Source organism: Carcharodon carcharias, chromosome 1 (assembly GCF_017639515.1).
Source record: "Carcharodon carcharias isolate sCarCar2 chromosome 1, sCarCar2.pri, whole genome shotgun sequence".
Classification (NCBI taxonomy): Eukaryota; Metazoa; Chordata; class Chondrichthyes; order Lamniformes; family Lamnidae; genus Carcharodon; species Carcharodon carcharias.
The window spans coordinates 119,230,920-119,250,021 of record NC_054467.1 but is presented as its reverse complement, the minus strand read 5'-3'; positions in this window follow the sequence as shown (position 1 = coordinate 119,250,021).

The following is a 19,102-nucleotide window of genomic DNA, read 5'->3' as shown; positions in this document are numbered from 1 at the left end:
CCACAACCATCTTCATAGGTATGACTCCAACCAGTGGAGAGTTTTCCCTGATTCTCAGTGAATCCAGTTTTACTAGGGCTCCTTGATGCCAGTCAAATGCTGCCTTGATGTCAAGGGCAGTCACTCTCACCTCACCTTGAGAGTTCAGCTCTTTTGTCAATGTTTGAACCAAGGCTGTAATGAGGTCAGGAGCTGAGCATCAGTGAGCAGGTTATTGCCAAGCAAGTGCTGCTTGATAGTACTTTTGATGGCCCCTTTCACCAGTTTACTGATGATGATAAAGTCCTGCTGCCAGAGCTGAAAGTGGTATCTGACCTTGCTCCAGCAGGTAGCGGGGTCTTGAGGCAGCATTTTTCCAGCAGCAACCAATTAATAGGCAGCTGCTACACCTACCCGCACCCCCAAGAACTGCTGGCCCAATCTGGGCTAGCATTGGCCATTGCTGGGGCTGTGCCACCAGGGAGTGGTGCCTCAATGGCAGGATGCCCTTGAAGAGAAGTTTGTGAGCAGGTCAAAGGCTAGGAATCCTGTGGTGAGTAATGTAAAGGAAATATCATTTTTTTCCACAAATATTATTTTTGGCAAGGTCATGGCACATTAACTTCAGGCCAGCTATTACCACTGAGGGGTCCTTCTATGGACCATTAATGAGGGCTACCCCCCAGTGGCCACAATCCCGTGGGAAGGCTCCCAAGGGCTTTTGTGGCATGGACAAAATACCTGTGGTATGTGATGTGGCCCTTAATTGGCAATTTAAATGGCTCAATTGGTCACCCAGTGAGTGGCCATCCAACAAAGCTTCATGCCACTGGTGGTATGCTTATGTTGTTCAGAAGACTTTGGACTCCCCTCCCAATGCCTTCCCCTGCCATATTGCTAGGCCTGCAGCCACCCAGCCTATCTGCAATGAGCCAGGAAAATTTAGCCCAGAATTTCAGAACTCACATTGGATCAAAGTTAACCTAAATCCTGCCAAGTATTGAGATTGTAATTCATCAATTCCTAAAGATATATATTTTTTCAAATCCTCATATATTAAGATATGGCGATGAAAACAAATAATACATCTATACAGCTCACTGGAAAATGCAGTCATTAGTCTTCAGACACTAAAAAGAAAATTTAGAACTGTAGTTTTTTGGAACATTTTGCCTCAACTATGTCAACAAATTTTTACAATATTTTCTCTCATGCTGTTGGGATTGCCACTGTAACAGGAGATCAGTGAACCACTGAAGACATTTTACACTTGGGAGTGGCGACAGTGGCAAGCCCATACTTATCGCCCATATCCAATTGCCCTGATAATGTGATGATGGATTTTAACCTTGCACAGTTGAAGTCCGTCTAATGATAATGCTTGCATGATTATGTTAGTTAGGGACTTTAAGGAATTTAATCCAGTAACATTGATATAACAAAGGTGTATGTCCAAGGCAGGATGGTGTGTGATTTGCTGCTTTTGTTCTTTCAGCAGCAACACATTTTATAAAAAGTTTTAACCCACTCTTTAAAAAAATTTGCCAAAACATTGATGTTGATAGTGTTTGTCTCATTAGCGTTGTGTTGAAAATGGAGTTTAATTCTATTGCTCAGTTGCCTTACAGCTTGCAACATGTTGAAGTAATCTCCTCAGTATGGCAGTGATTATAAACAAGAGCTGACTCATGTTATCATATACTGCAATGATAAAGCTAAAATTAGTATGGCTATGCTTTCATTCAACCTCAAGCTTTCCAATGCGTTGTAAAGAGGGAAAATAATAAAATCCAATGTTAAGCCTTTTTTACATGTTAATCCTGTGACAAAATTCATCAGATACCATGGTAATACTTCAGCAATGTTCACTAGATGTCATGGTAACACTATAACAACGTTCTTCTGACACCATGGCAATAATATAGCAATATTCATTAGGTGCCATGGTGATACTATAGTAATGTTTATCTGACATATGTTGCCTTTGTAGTTTATCACTCATGGCTGTACACTATATCTAATCCACATGATGGCGCTCAGATCATTGCATTTCAGTGCACCCACATCTTGTTATTTTAGATAACAGAATTCTATCATTTTAAATTACCTGGCACACTGATTTTGGCTTCAGTAGTCAGCTTCCATTCACTTCAGTAAATAAAGTCAATTGAGCTAGAAATTCACCTATCTTGTTTTTTGGGCCAAGGGTTCATGATTCTCAACATACTTGTGTGGTTCTCTTAGAGGTGCAGCATGTAAACCTGGTGCTTCCACTTCATTACCATGATTGTAACATGTAGCTAAGTGATGCTACAGCTTGCTGGCTCTGTGCCACTGCTGGCTGCCCCTGCACTCAGCAAGGGGACAAACAGCAATGTGCGGAGAATATACTGTGTAACCAACCTGCTCTTCTTAGAGGCAGGTTGTTGCTCTTAAAGGGAAGATACTGTTTCGTATATAAAGACAGCAGAACTTCTCGGTGCTTTCTTAATTGTAAGGTTTTATTGAATTGATATAAGCTGGAAACATATAGAGCTTCCCGCATGGCAGAGGTCACATGACTACAGCAAGCCAGCTAGGACATGTATTACTGTTGCATTTCAAAGCCCAATCATCCACCTTTTCATAACGAACAAAAGATCCAAACATGCCCTTTTTCCTAACAGAAAACACATTTGCATGCTCTATCATGTGTAACTGTGAGTTACCCAAGTTACCCACTATACACCCATGTTCTCAAGCATTAACAACTGATTTTTCTACTAGTCAGTCTCTGCAGTTGCCTTGCATACATAGTCTTTAAATCGTGCAGGTTTCTTAGTAGAATGTGTGCGCATTCTCATTGCTGTTCATCTGGGTGATGTTCTTTGTCTAGAGAGTGTAATTCCCGTGACACTTGTTGCCGTCGTATCTGTTGTTGTTCCATTTCCATTGTTGGGGACAATTGGACCTCTGGGAATGATGGCTGTTCTGTACTCTGTACAGCTAGTGAGATCCCATCTTCCTGATCAACCAACTGCAGTGAAGAACAACTTCACTAGTCATCCGTATATGCATGCGGTTGTGCCAGTATATTTAGCCATTCACTTTCACCGAATATGATTGATGTGACAATTTCTCTGTGCATGTCCAAGTTTCACGTGGGTTGACTCCGTTTGTGAGCATTGAAGGTTTGTACCCTGACTGGCTCTCCAATGCTCAGCTCTGACAATGGTTTGGCAGTCTTGTCAAAATGAAATTTGACTTTCTGCCGCTTCACCTTGATTTTTTCACTCACACCTGTTACTACTTCTGGTTTCAGTAGCGTTTATGTTATTGGAAGAGTAGTTTGTGTTTGGTATGACATTAGTCTTTGTAATTAGTACTTTCCATACCTTCAGCCGGTGTGTTTCTCCACTTGCATACATCTGTGCTAGATTTGCCTGATTTCTTGATGATTTTTTTGGTGATTTTCCCTGTCGCCTCAGCCTTCCCATTCAAGTGGGGATAGTGCAGAGATGATGTGCAGCTTTGAATTCCCCAGTATTTTGTGAAACGGCTGAATTCTTCACTAGTGAACTAAGCCCATTGTCACTTCTCACCATGTCTGGAATGCTGTAATGACTGAAGTATGCTTTCAGGCATTCTACCATTTCTTCTGTCATCATTGAAGTCAACTGGTCTAACCCCCCAGTAGTCAGAATAGTAGTCGACAGTAATAAGATAATCAGTGGAGAGAGAGAGACAGAGATAATGTTTTGAGTCTGCATGACTCTTCTTCAGATCTGAAGAAGAGTCATACGGACTCGGAACATTATCTCTCTCTCTTTTTCTCCACGGATGCTGTCAGACCTGCTGAGTTTTTCCAGCATTTTTTGTTTTCGTTTCAGATTTCCAGCATCCGCAGTATTTTGCCTTTTATATAAGATAATCAGTTCCTGCTATAATGATGAGGTCTACTCCCAGCATCATCCATGGTCTGTCTGGATTGTCAGATGTTATCAATGGCTCTCTAGCTTGTTTAGCTTGATACTCATTACAAGCATTGCACTGGCAAATGTGGCCTCTAATTTCATTGCTTATGTTTGGCCAGTGAAATGGCTCAACATGGCAATCCAAAAATGAAACCCTTGAAGTAAGATTGAGGTTACATGATAGCACAATACTCAATACTCTTGCCTTTCTCAGACTGGATTCAATTCCTTGATGGTTTGCATGGATGTGCTTCAGCATCTCTCCTCTCATCTTAGGGATAATGACTTTATTTCCTTTGTACATGATGCCCTCTTGGGCTGCCAATTCATTTTGGTATGCCCAATATGCTCTTTTGGCCACTGGTGTGTCCTTAATGCTCTCAGGCACTCCTTTCATCATTACATTTGTAGCACTTGGAGATTTACATTGTTGGGTAGTTTACTTGATTTGAGCAAGGTGCTTGTCTGTCAGATTCACTGTCACCTTTGGGTTGAAGATCCAGATTATGTTGAGCTGCTGCTTCATGCTGAATCTCTGCTGGCACATTCAGGGTTACCAGCCCAAGCTTTAGACTTGCTCCAGCTGAGATGTGTAGCTGTTGCATCCCATCTATGATCTGGAACTCTAGATCTTCCTTCTTGCTATTGCATTGGGCACTCAGAGTAATTTGTCCTCTTGGTATGAGTATCATGGCATCATATAGCCTCAACCTTACTTTTGAGGTTTTCATTTTTGGATTGCCATGTTGAACTACTTCACACAGGTCTGAGAAGGTCATGATATTGCATGAGGCACCAATGTCTATCTGACACTTCTTGTTCCCTTGATACTATCCTTCCACAGTCATCATTATAACAGTCACAAGCCATTTATCACCTATGGACTTGACAAACCCAACCTTTTGGGTTGTGTATGGTTCTTCATCAGACGCTTCTGATGATATATCTCCATCTGTGTAGCCATCTGTGGTCATTGTGGCCATCTGTACAGGCTTGCTCTGCTTTTTTTCTCGTCAAGCACTTATGCATGAAATAATTCTGCTTCTTACAGTTAAAATATTGCTTTCCCCACACTAGGCAATCCTTCTTTTCCTTTGTATGATGTCCCCTGCAGTATTTGCATCCTGCCCTTTGTCTGCGATTGCTCTGTTCTTTTGGGTTGGAATGTGTCTCCGCAGAATGTAGCTCCTGATCTGCTCTGCCATACATGTACTCTAGCTGATGTTTTACAAGCTCCACATTTCTACACACATCTATCACTTTCTTGAGCTTATGTTTTTCCTCCTTTAGTAAACTTGTTCTCACTAAGGCGTCATGTACACCAAAGGCTAATCTATCTTTAATCAGATCAACTTTCAGCTATCTGAATCCACATGATTCTGTAAGCTATGTTACAGCAGTCACATACGATGGTTCTATGGTTTCCTTTTCACCTTGAGCTCTAGTGTTGAATACATAGCGTTCATAAGTAACTTTCACTCGGGGTTCAAAGTGTTCATTCAAAGCTTTAAAAAATCTCTGCCATCTGCTTCCTTTGTCTATCAGTTAGATTTAGGGTGTTATGGAATTTGTAGCAGTTCTCCCCACCCTCCCAGAAGTGTTAGAAGTGTGGCTACTCTTATCAGTTCTGGCTTGTTAATTAAATTTCTTGCCAGCTCATAGTTATGCCATTGCAAGTGGAAAAACTGCCAATATTGCCACATATTGTCTTTCATTTATACTGGAGCAGGGAGTGAAAAATTGACTGTTATGTTCACTCACCCAGAATTTAACTTGCGGCCTTCAGTATGTTTTTTGCTTTTCTTTATCCTTTTTCAGTAGCTTTTTGTAGATTTGACCATTTCTTTGTACCTTTCTGTACTGTATCTTCTCTGCAGTTTTTCCAAGGTTTAAAATTCCAAGGCCTGAAGCCGCGGGCAGGTGCGATCAGCGGGTCCGTGATTGGCCTTTGAATGGACCATCTATGCGATTGGCTCCCGACTACGATTTCAGGCTGGCTGACCAATTAACAGCCAGCCAGCATGAAGCATGCACTGAGAAGCTCAGCGCTGCTGGGGTGGGGTGGAAGGAGGATAGGCGGAGACATCAATCAGGGCACAGGCGAGTGCTGAGCGAAAGCTCCCTGAAGGCAGAGAAAAATCAAAAGTAAAGGTTTCAGAAGCTGAAAGAAAGTGTCCATGCATCAGATATAATAAATCACCTGAAAACTTAGCTGCTGAAAATGCTGTCCACAGAAATTTATTTATATTTTACTTCATCATGGAAACTTCATCCCGACTGTGGATGAGGTTTCATGAAAAATGTAAAGGCCACCTGGCCGATTTGCCTGTCCGCCAACCATAAGGTTGGATGGACCACGAAAATCGGAATCAATTGCTCCATTAATGGGCTTAATTACCCTCTTAGTTGTCGGGAGATGCACTTCCGACTTTTGCATGCACCTGCCAACCAAAATATCGCACCAGCGTGGGATGATGTTGGGACGCTCGCCTGACGTCATCCACATGATTTCACATCTGATCGGGCTGGGCGGTCACCAGCCCAATCAGCATAAAATTCTGCTAAATCCGCTCCTGACACCATGTTTCGTGTTTAAATATAGTGGTGCTTCTCAGTGCTTTCTCATTGCCTGTCTCAGTGAGAGGTCTTTATTGAACTGATGGAAGATGGCAAATTACAGAGCTTCCCTCATGGCAGAGGTCACATGACCACAGCAAGCCAGCTATGACTTGCAGTACTGTTGCATTTGAAAACCCAAACAGATATATTGAATAATATTCCTCGAATTTAAAACATGGAAGTGGAACACAAGGACAGAGAGAAGGTTCCAGTGTGACAGATGCAGTGCTGGAAGCATTAATGGTGGAGATGTTTTATTGAAGGAGTGACACCATAGTTCCAAGAGGACCATTCTCAGAATGGAATGAAAGCAGGTGGCCAGGAAGGTCAACTCATGAGCCTTCCCTCCCTAGACTTATTCAGCAGAGCTGGGAAGGCTGCAGGGTTTACTCCTCGTGCCCTCCTGCTCCTGCCGGTTAAATACCTCCCTCCAAACTCACTAATCGGGGGAGGGGGAGAGGGGGGGCTGGTGGCATTAACGTCAGACCAATGTAAGATCACAGACCTGAAATGTTATCTCTGTTTTTCTCTTCACAAGTGCTACCTGACTTGCTGAGTCCTCCTCGTCCTTCAGTAACCATGCCCTAAGAGGGTGTTGGCGATCATATACTTCCATTGGATTGCTCCATAATTATGCTTGGCAAAGTACTGCAATGGTTTGTCTTTGACTTCTGCAGTATGGCTGACTAGGAAACTCTCCCACTCTTACTGCCTGCCATCAGGCACATTGGAAGGATTTACAGGCTGATAATCAACTTGTTTGGCGACGTTATGAATGCAGGCTTTCAGCTCTTTTTGTTTTTTTATTATTTTAGATTTTCAGCATCTACAGTATTTTGCTTTTGTGTTGGAGATGCTGGGTGCACTGGTTGGCTCTCCAGAGAGTCTCCCATCATTGTCAAGGATGGTGGAGGAGCCCGAATCCAAGATAATAGAGTGCATTGTGCAGTTTGCTCTGTCCGCAGCCTCTACTCTAACTCTCTGTGTCCAGAGGTTCTGTCATTACCACCTCCGTAATTGTTGCAGCCTTTTGGTGGACTATCACCTATTCCTCTGTCCTCCCTGTAAGGATGCAGCAGCATTTGCTGTCAAATCCAGGAATTCACTACAACAACTCCAAGAACACTCCAGAGTATTCCAAGAATTTGCAATAGGAAAAATATTTTTAAATGACCAGACCTGCAATTTGGGTGCTGGGCCCTTCAGTGCAGGGTTTATCTCGCAGTTTGGCCCTTACTATTTGAAGAATGATATGCAAGTTTGTTCCCTGGACCTGTAATGTCCAAATTAAGTTTCCTGGCATTGCACTGGCTGGTTGGGCTGTATGACACCAGGATAATGCTCTTTGATCATCTTCTGGCACTGGCTGATGAAATCCACTGGACATTATTCTCAGGAGTCTACATTGCGTGGGCCATGCGGGGATGCCCACAACAATAGCTGCCTGTGCTTTCATCATGGTAACGTCTTGACCAATCAGAGACAACGTGCCAACCAATCAGCAGCCTTCTCTCATGCAACGTAAATTGTTGTTCCCTTTGAAATTTAGCATTCTTACATCTGTCCTGATGTGTGCAAGGCGAAAACCTTCAACAACATCTCTTCCTCAGCAATACTCAACTTCAGTATTACCAAGTGACTATTTTAATTATCATCCTATTACACTTAACGAAAAAGCTGCAACATACTGGCTGGAGTAAGAAGGTCATTGGTTGGACAATCCATCATGTTTGACAGACGGTACAAGCCTGCTTGCTCAACATCTGTGAGCAACAGATTTTTTTCCGGTTGATACATCAATATACTTCTGAGTTAAATGAGTTATCTATTCTTTTAAAATCCTTTGTTCATTTTGCATCAGCCAATAACTCACATGGAAGAGAAGATTGACAGTAAAGAATTAGAAATTAGATTCGGATATCTCTGCCATGTGAGCCCATGGTGCCTCCTGGCAGTCAAATGTTTATCCGTTAAATTGAAAATCAGAGTGACAGGACAAGTAGCGGAATGGGTAGCAAGTTGGTTACAAAACAGAAGACAGACAGTAGTGTTCAAAGGAAATTATTTATCTGACAAAAGGTAGGTTCCACAAGGGCCTGTGCTGAGACCCCTACTGTTCACCATTTATATAATTATTTGGACTTGGGATTCAGAAGAACAATCTATCAGTTTGTGGACAATGCAAAATTAGGGGATGTAGATAATACAGAGGACCGTGTTATGATCCTAGCTGATGTTACCACTGGACAACCTGATCCCAGGAACCTGGCTTGATAGATCCTAACTTTTATTTGTTCTTTTCAATATGTGGAGAGTGGCTATTGAACAGAGTCAATGGAGTCAGCTAATGAACTTTTAACAAAAGAATAAACAGTTATTTAATGAGAAAAGATTAACTATATTACAATACTCCTTCACCCACAACTATACCTTTACAGATATATACAGATTTATATGGATAGCACAAGTTACAAAAACTATCTTATACTCTCATGTTCACAGCAGGTACACAGTCCATGTAAACCAAAAGGCAACCTGTGGTCAGGCACATCACACTCTGAAACCAAGTGACAAATGCCACCTCAACTAGATGCTATGGATCTCTCCTTAACTCCCCTCATTTGCATGTCGCACTATGAGCCAACCAGCCGCACTGAACTCCATCTTTCCCATGGGAGTTTCCAATCTCCCCTCTCAGAGAATTCACTTCGGAATCTTCTATCAAACCGACGCTTTCTCTCAGACGCCTTCCGCAAGGTTCATCTCCAGAGATTAAAACTCTCCTTCCAATGTTTCTCTCCCTGGGTCACCACATGCATTCAAGCTGTCTTCCACACTCTCTCAATGACTCAGCCATCAACAGTACCACTGCTTCACATGCCCATAACAAAGAGTGACAGACCTTCAGCTGTCTCTTTGGATCTTCTGACTTCTCACAAGTCTTTATATTACTTTAAATCTGCTTCCTGCGGCATTTGTCTTTTTAATCTTGAAGCTTGGAGCCTTCCTCTCTGTCCCTCACCCTTAACTTCTCTTAGCAGGACCTTTTCCAGTTTCCTGTCCTTCTTGTGACGAGAAGGTCTTCTTGGGATTTTCTCCTGTTTCTGTCTCACTCCTTTTGCCTTGGGACCTTTTGGTTCTTTTGGGAAATCTACTCTCTCTGTTGTTCTCTCTTCCAGTATCCAGTCTCTCTTGTCAGCTGTCTTCAAACTGAACTCAAACTGCTGTTTCTTTAATTTTTCTGTGTGTGTGCGTGGGCGGGTGGGGCCTGCCTCTCTGGAGCCCTGTTGCTAGGCAACAGAAGTTTTTTATACTCTTGTGTTTGCTTAACTTCTCTTAGGGCCGTAAAATTCATTTGAAATGCAGGCATCTTTCAAAGTGAAACTAAAACCCAACTTGACTTCTTAACACACAGCTACTGAAATACAAATCAAACTTAAACTTTAAAGCGAAAACTCATTCCTAACACCCACAAATACAAATATAACTTACTTAAACTGTCGCTATTTCCTAACAACTGCAAGATAAATAAACTTTCAGAATAGGTATGTAATTGGCAACCTGATGTGCTTAACTGACACATAAATTACTTTAAATATTCAACCCCTCCATCAGCAATGCAATTTATCTGCAGTATGTCCCAAATATGAGTTGCACAGCAACAACTCACCATGGCTTCTTCGACAGTACCTCACAAACCTGTCAGTATAAGATAGTCACCAGGAAATCAACAGAGAAATTCAGAAGAAGCATCTTTACCAAGATAATGGTTTGAATGTAGAGCTCGCTAATACAAGAAGTAGTTGAGGCTAATAGCATAGGTGCATTTAAGGGAAAGTTAGATAAGCACGTGAGGGAAAAAGTAATAGTGAGATATGCTAATAGAGTGAGATGAGAAGGAATGGAAATTGCTCATTTGAAACATAAACACTGGCATGGACCAGTTGGGCTACTTGGCCTGTTTCTGAACTTCATATTGTATGTTAAGTATTAACATAACCCCAATGAATAAAAAGAATCCTATAAATTAACATTCTAACCTGAAGGAGTGTTAAACAGTTGATATACAAGGCATGCACAGCAATGAGGTTTTTTGTCTTTACTGCCTGAGCAGTAATCCAGTGCATTGGAAGCTGATAGAATAATAGAGGGATTCTCTAAAAGCTGGGCACTCTGTTCTTCCGGTTTACTGTTCAGGAGGTGAGAAAAGAAAATGTAGTTTCATGTACTTGACAACTGTGGTTGTGAGAATGAAAGCTTTCTTTCTTCGTTGTCCCTAAAGACATCACATTTTCAACAACCTTATGATGGATCTTACTTTCTTAGCCTGTTTTAAATTTCTGCCTGTGTTTTTAATCTCTTATATTAATTAAATAACAAGGTGATGTCATGACTGCATCTCCATACCACACAGATCAATGGAGATCCTTCTGAACACAATAGAAGCTGCATCCCTGCACTGAGCTCGGTGAAACTGAGTGAGCTGCAAGGCTTTACTGGCAAACTGCAAATCTGGAAAAATTAAACTTTATCACATTTTGCAAACTATTTTGGGGGCAGGGGCTGGGGAACACTGGCAGTCTGTAAAGTTAAATTAGCTTTGTAACAAACAAATAATGCATCACTTTACATTGGTTCTGGAAATTTTCAAGATAACAAAATGACAACTAGTTATTTTTAGACTGCTATAAGATCTGACTATATCAGATTACACCAAAGTCCTCATTGCACATTGTGGCTGGATAAACCAATAGGGTACAGGATTGGATCTCTGGTTCTCCTACATACCATCTTTCAACCTCAGCTTTAGTGCAAGGTGGTGACAGAAGGTAGTAAGCAGTTACACTCACTAACAAAATTGAGTTCTGATTTTCTCTGGGATTTTCCTGATGTGCTGCCATAACTTTAAGGGATTCCACCGCATCCCTAGTGAGAGCCCCTGCAGAAATACCAAAGCTGCTTTATCGGTGGCAGAAATGTTTCAACATCAAATTGTGAAGCAGCAGCGATGGGTCTGAACCTTGTTAAGTAGAACATAATCGAACAATTTTGTAATCAAACAAATCTTGTGATATTCTCTGTTTTGTATTTCTCATGTACTTTCTTCTATGTACAACATCCAAAAGAGGGAGCTGTTATACTACAGAATGGGTATTATCCATTTATTTATATAGTTTATATTAATGGGAGAAAATTTGAGAATGCTGTCTAATGGACATGCCAACCTCCTGTTTAATGGACATGCTATCCTTCTGTTTAAAGGACATGCTGTCTTCCACCTGGGGGTTCCAGTTGACTAGATGGCTAGATTAGATTAATGCAAAAAGCACAGGGTGCAATCCCTGCTCGTGCTGAAGTAGATTCGGGGCTTGCCTCCTCACCCTACCCCATAGTAAAAATCACAGCACCCTGCTTTTGTTTGGCGAACAATGACAAAGGGTGCCTGCCAAAGGCAGGTAGCAGAGAAAGATTTTCCTCCTGTCTAATCGACATACTAGCCTCCTTTTTAATGAATGTGCTATCTTCCCCCTGTTTAATGGACAGGCTATCTTCCTGTTTCATGAACACATTATCCTCCTCATGTCTAATGGACATTCTATCCTCCTTGTTACATAGAGGGGAGGGAGGCAAAATTGAACTCCTTTATTTTCTCACCGTCTGTCTGTCAGCAGAGGTGTTAATAGGCTGCAGCTTGTTTCCCCAAACTCTGTGAGGTCAATTTTTAAAGTTACTCACTGCAAACTCTCTTTAGGGTTAAATCAGAAGTATAGTTAGTTCACACATTCAGACCCAGGGAATGGTTGCAACTTCATTTACACACACACACACACATACACGCACAAAATAAGAAGCTAGGGAAAAGGAGTTTTTACAACTATGAATAATGTAAAAGAAAAAACACCACACATATGGATATCAGTTCATGTGATTGCCAGAGTCCAGAAAGTCAGAGTCCAGTGAGGATTCTTTCACAAGAAGCTACAGTTCAGGCAGGTTGAGCTAGCTGAAGCAGGATTTTGCAGAATTCCTTTAAAGTTGATGGTGACACAACGGGGTCAGGTTGTTATACAAAGACTTGCTCTGCTTGGCAGGTGATAGTAGGAATCTTCCAGAGAAACAGGATTCGAGGAGGCTTAGATGTGATGCAGACTGTTGGTCAGTCTAGAGTCCTGCTTTTATGTTTGCAGACTGGAGTTTAAACAGCAGACTGAGTCGCGAGTCTCGAAATGTAATATTAAAAATTTCCAAAGGCCAGAAGCTTAGATCATGTGATACTACCTAGTAATTAGTCAATTGCAGGCTAACAAGCAGTTTCTATGTCTCTGGCTAAAATCCATTGTTCACCTTAGGAGATAGAAGGTGGCTTTTAAGTGCCGCTGTAGATATAATGAGTTTCAATGGTGTCCCTTATGGTATCAGACCAGGCAGGGGAAACATCATCCGCTGGTCCCTAGTTTTGTTGATTGTAATGTATCTTCACAATGAGAGGTTTGAGATTCCATAAGGATGAGGGTTGAGCTTTGGTTCTGTAGCTGCTGTTAGACATTTCCAGAAACTGTTGCCAACTTCTGAATTATGTGACCTCTAGCAGCCATCTTTTAGTTCAGCAAGGACCATTTTTTAAATAATCAAAAGGTATCGCAGAATCACACAGTGAAGAAGAGGCCCTTCAGCCCATCGAGTCTGCATCAACACTTGAGAAACACCAGGTAAAGTTTGATTTAAACAGTTTATGATCTCTTTCATATCTCAGGGACATGACACTCCTCCTGTCTAATGGACATAATATCCTCCTCCTGTCTCATGAACATAATAAGTCAGATTTTCATGGAGTCGTATGGACTCCGGAACCATTTAAAAAGGCAGGCAGGACACAATTTTCAGTGGCACCTTTTAAAGATGGTGAGCCCAAGCCCTGCGCTCTCAACCTGTCAGGCTCCATTCCTCCATCAGGGAAAGACATCTTTTAGCCCCTGCGATTTTTGTGGAATAAGATAAAGTCAAAATGTCTTACCAAAAATGCCTCCTCCATGCCAACTCAGGACGCCCACCCACACCCTAGTCCTTTATGCCCTCCATGACCCCCCCCCCCCACACTTAATGGTCCCTCATATGCTTCAAGCTAACTCATTATCCCCCACCAACCCAACTCCCATTGCCCCTCATACCATCTGTGCCAAATCATGGAAGTTCCATGCTCATTCACCCAGTCTACACTGTCTACAGAATCAATAAACCCTACAGCAACAAAGACTACTTAAAAAACAACTATTCATAATTTTATGTAAAAAAAAAACTGATATTGCTGAAACCCTGTAAAAGTGCCAATTGGCCAGGCCTTTATTATATCAATAACAGGAGTTATAAATACTTGACACCTCTATCTTGTGCAAGTAAATATTGAGCCATTGACAAAAGAGATTACAGAAAAAATGCTTATTATATATAAGTTAATTTTTCTGTCATCATAAGGCTGTCAGTAAAGCAAAGCTTTACCTTTTCTGCACCTGTGTCAACAAAATAAATCCTTTTACTGGAGCCTGAGCTCTCAGCAAAGCCTCATTAGCCATAGGGAAGGGAGGATAGCGGAAATGAGTCAGCATGGAGAGCATGAGGAGCCATTGTGGGTAGGTGGGGGACAAGTTGACATGAGTGGGCATGGAGCTGGCATAGGGAGTGGGTGGATTGGTGAGCGGGTGTAATAGGTGACAGCACAGCTGGGACAAGGTCTAAGAGAACATGGCAGGCCTTTTAACAAGCCTGCCTCAGCACTCGGCCGCCCCTGTAGCCGCAGCCAATCTTGTTCTGGGTTCAGAGGGCTGGACTCTATCCTGCCCTGCCTCCCTGCAGTGAAAATAGGGTCTGACCGGGAACTTTCTACTATGACGGGTCTGCCAAGGTGGAAAATTTCCTGGTAGCAAAAAATCCAGCCCAATATCCTCCTCCTGTTTAGTTCACATGTTATCCTCCTCGTGTTTAAAGGACATGCTGTCCTCCTCCTGTCTACTGGACATGTTGGGCTGGATTTTTGTTACTGAGTTGGGTAGCTCAAGTTGGGGAATTTCCCTACTTGGCAGACCCACCTTAATAGGAACTGCCCGTCAGGCCCAATCTTTGCTCCAGGTGAGTGGGTGTGGGTTGGAGTTGAGCCCGCCGGTCTTGCGAGCAGATCAGAAGCATCCACAGGAGCAGCCAAATGGTGAGGCAGGCTGGTTAAAAGGCCCACTTCAGATGTCTAGGAAATTGTCCCAGTTGTTTCATTAAATTTGGCCCCTCTAGCACTCACCCCTCACAACGCATTACCCCCTATCCACTCCCTATGCCACCCCTGACCCCCATTCCCTCCATGCCAACTTATGCTCCCACCCATCAACATGGTCCCTTATAACCTCCATGGCAACTTAATGCCAACCCATGTCAACTCATGACACCCACCCACCGCCCTTGGCCCCTACATCCTCCATGTCAACTCATCTCATATCCACTATGGGCAAACCTCAGGAGCCATATTGGGATGAAATAAAATAAAGGTCTAAATATCTATTACAGCCTTCACAATATTAAAAATACTCTCATTTTTGAAAGTCCATGCAAAGCTTTTAAATCTCCTCAAATGCTTAATCCCTTGTAAAAACAAACTTATATCTGTAATTGTACATCAAAAATAACTAATCCTTTAACAACCTCTTTGAAATGTTCACTAAACTATGAACTTAGAGTCTTTCCTGTGACAATTATAACTTGAGGAAAGAGGCCAAGCATTCAAAATGAGACAATAATATCCCTTGGGGAAATGGAAACAAACAGTTGAGCTAGTTAAAAGGCCTGCCTTGAATTCTGGGAATTTGATCCAGTCATTTCATTAAACAATTAACTGCTAGAAATTTTTCAACTCTCACTGACACAGTCAGGCATTTTTTTAATTTTTAAAGGGCTGACGATTTAAATGACTTCACAACATGACAGCACTATAGGCCTTATCAGTCCTTCAAAAGCATTTAGGTCTCCTCTAAACAGATTGTGATTTCTATACTGCATGTTAAGGCCCTTGCTACAGTAAAAATGAGCACTGAGTTCAAATGGCCTTGCTGAGTTTGGGTTTCTCTCATGTGTGAGTCATGCCCTGTCCCCTTTCCCTACCAGCAAAAATGAGATCTCTCCAGAAATGGGAGTGGGACTTCGGGACCTGGGTCCTGCCCACTATTTTCTAGGGTTCAAGGGGTGAAAATCCAGCCCCTTATCTTTGTTCTGGTTAATGGACATACTATCCTCCTACTGAGTAATGGACATGCTATCTTCCTCTTGTTTGATGGGCATGCTATGCCCTGTTTAATGGACATGCTACCTCCTTTTTAATGAACATACTTTCTTCCTCCCGTCTAATGAGCATGCTATCCTTCTCCTATATAATGGACCTGTTATCCTCCTGTTCAATGGACATGCTAACTTCCTCTTGTCAAAAATCAAAGCTTACACTCCAGTGTAGTACTGAGGAAGTGCTGCAGTGTTGGAGGTGCAGTCTTTTGGAGGGGATGTTAACCGAAACCCCACCTGCCTGTTCGGGCGGGTGTATAAGATTCCCAACATTATTTAGAAGGAGAGCAGGGGCGATCTCTGGTGTTCAGACCAATAGTTATCGCTCAAACAACACCAGAAAAAACAGACTATCTGGTAATTATAATTTTGCTGCTTGTGGGAGTTTGTTGTGTGCACATTAACCACTGTGTTTCCTATATTAAAACTGTGATTACACTTCAAAAGTATTTCATTGGCTGTGACTTGCTTTGAGACATACAATGGTTGAGATAGGTGCTATGTGAATGCAAGTCTTTCTTTCTTTGTCCATTGAACATGCCTTCTTCCTTCTGCCTATTGGACATGCTATCTTCCTCATCTGGATGTGCAAAGATGTTAAATTACCCTTGAAGGCTTTAGTTTAGACTAAAGTACCCCTTTATTCAGTAACAGATTTTATCTGCCTCTACTACACCAGAGCTCCTTAATCTACATTCTTATGTGAGGGTCTTTTGCACAGAAACATGGCTGGCATCAATTTTCCGAGGTATTTTGTAACAGATCAGTATAAGCCAGAGCTTCTCCTTGGAACCAGTTGTACTTTTCTCACACACCTATTTCATAGCCTGGTCCTAAATCTAGCACGTGGGCCAAAGAAATTCCTCCCATTGCAATATCTTGGAGACTTGCGACAGGCGGGGATGGAAATTACAGTAAGATCTGTTACATTGGGTACTTGCTTGCCAGGATCTGAGCTTAGTGAAAGGGGAAACCCAGCAGTTAAAGGTCCAATTTAATCACGGGACAAAAGATGGCAAAGTAAAAGAGAATTCTGGCAATTCCCATTTCATGGCTCTGGCAGAGTGGGATCTCCTCCCACCTCTCCAAATCAGCCTAAATCCTGATTCATTTCCTAGGGTCAGGTGTCATTGGAGAGGCACAATGGGCTTCTGACAGGCTTTCAGCTGCCAAGAAGGAGTCGATTGTTCGAAAAGTAGACAGCTTAAAGGTGAATGTTAAATACATATTCCACTGAGGACCTTGGCTGATCTGAGGCCTTCAGCAGGCAAATGTTTGGGAAAGAATGGAAGAAGAAGAGGATGCAACAAGAAACTCTTCTTCCTCCAGAGGATATTGGAGTCAATACCGTCATTCCCAGGGCTTACTGCCATCTTCCCTGTGGTGGCCCCAGAGATGAGAGTAACACAAGCAGTCAAGGGGAATTTGCCAGGAACCAAAGTGACACCCCTGATTTACCATTATTTACATGTGGTATGTGAGGAAGGAGGGGCAGTGATGTTCCATTTAGGGCAGAGAAATACAGGTAATGAGATGGCAGTATGTCTCAACACCTGCATTTTCCTCCATTCTCCACTGCAATTCTTCTTATAATGACTTTGCTTTTCTAGTCGTTGGTGGTAATGATGCATCCTGTAGATCTTACGTACTGCACTCACAGAAGGGGTTTATATGAGCCCAGTGACAAGGTAGCAATCAAGCAAGCTGTTTGCTCCTGAACTTTGTTGGACTTTTATGAGTGCTGCTGCAGCTGCAGTGGTGAGTGCTGACTGTTCCAACACACTCTTGATGAGGGTCTTGTAGATGGTGCAGTGGTTTAGAGAAGTCAGAAGGAGAACTACCAATTGCAGAGTACCTGGCCTTATAGCCACATTATGGATATGACTGGTCCAGTTCAGTTCCTGGTCAATGATGACTCAGAAAAGGTACGTTGATGGTAGGATATTTGGTAAGGGTATCTGGGCTTTCAATTGTTCAAGGAGATAATTACTTGACATTTATGTGATGTGATAAAGGAGGAACAAAGTGTGGTTTAAATCACCGAGACTCAGCCAAGTGCAGGGGAGCAGAGGGGATCATAAAACAGTGAGACAGGGTGAGAATTTGGGGGAGCCAAGTGGGACATAAATCAGTGAGAGAGGGCAAGAATTTGGAGGGAGAGAGCAAGTCATAAGTCAGTGAGAGAGTCAGTGAGAATTCAGAGGAACAGAGGGAGTCATAAATCAGCAAGAGTCAGCGAGAATTTGGAAGAACAGAGCAGCTGACTTTGTTCCCGGCCCACTCCTGGGACACTACTGGAGATGGGAAGACAGGGAGCCGTCTCAGTGCAGTTTCTCCCTATTATTCTGGCATCCAAACTTGTATCCATGGGGCTGGGAAAATTTAGCCACTTGTATGAGGGGCCTCTGGCTTGGCTTAAGTTAATCATAAGAATATGTATTGAGTGAATTGAGCATGGATTGCACAAGAAGATTCTGTGGGGAATTTATGGAGCCCACAAGAGCAGAAACAGTGACTTAGTTAATAAGGGTGTCAAATTTCGAATCCCCGATGGCAGATTGAGATGCAGTGATAAAGTCAGCGGTACGTTTGTGGCATGTCGACCATTACGCTGGCCTGTGGTGGGTTTGTATTTGCAATACATGCCATAAATATGCATAAACCTGAAGCAGTTTTCAATAAAGTTCTACCCTCGGGATAAAGTGAGCGGCACACTAGAATCTCATTGGACATTTTTCACGATCGTTTAAAGGTGGCGTGCACCATTTGGCAGTTGTGTGTAGGATCAGCAGTTTTTCTTGTTTAAATCTACAGCACAAAGGAAGGGTGCAAGGGAGTGGCAGCTGGCATGGAGGCTCAGGGCTGGCAAGGATCAGTGAGTGGTGAGGGGGTTTGTGATGTGGGATCGGGGGCATGGAGGAGTGAAATGGGAAGGGTCTTTAATTCTGGCTGTAAAGGGGGGGTGTGGGGGAGGGTGGAACGGAGACAGTCAAGGTAAGAAAATGAAGAGCTTAAAGGTCAGTGTCAGTACTGTCCAAATGCGTGTCCTTTATAATGCATAGTTGGGAGGACCAGCTGAGCCTGCAAGTTCAGCCATATCCCACAGTGAAGCGAGGACAACGCTGGATACTAACATGAGCGTGCAATTAAGTGTGAACATATAAAATATAACATTTCTTGCACATTAAAGAAATGTCTCTAATTCCCCTATAACCATCAGTGTGTGACAACCATGA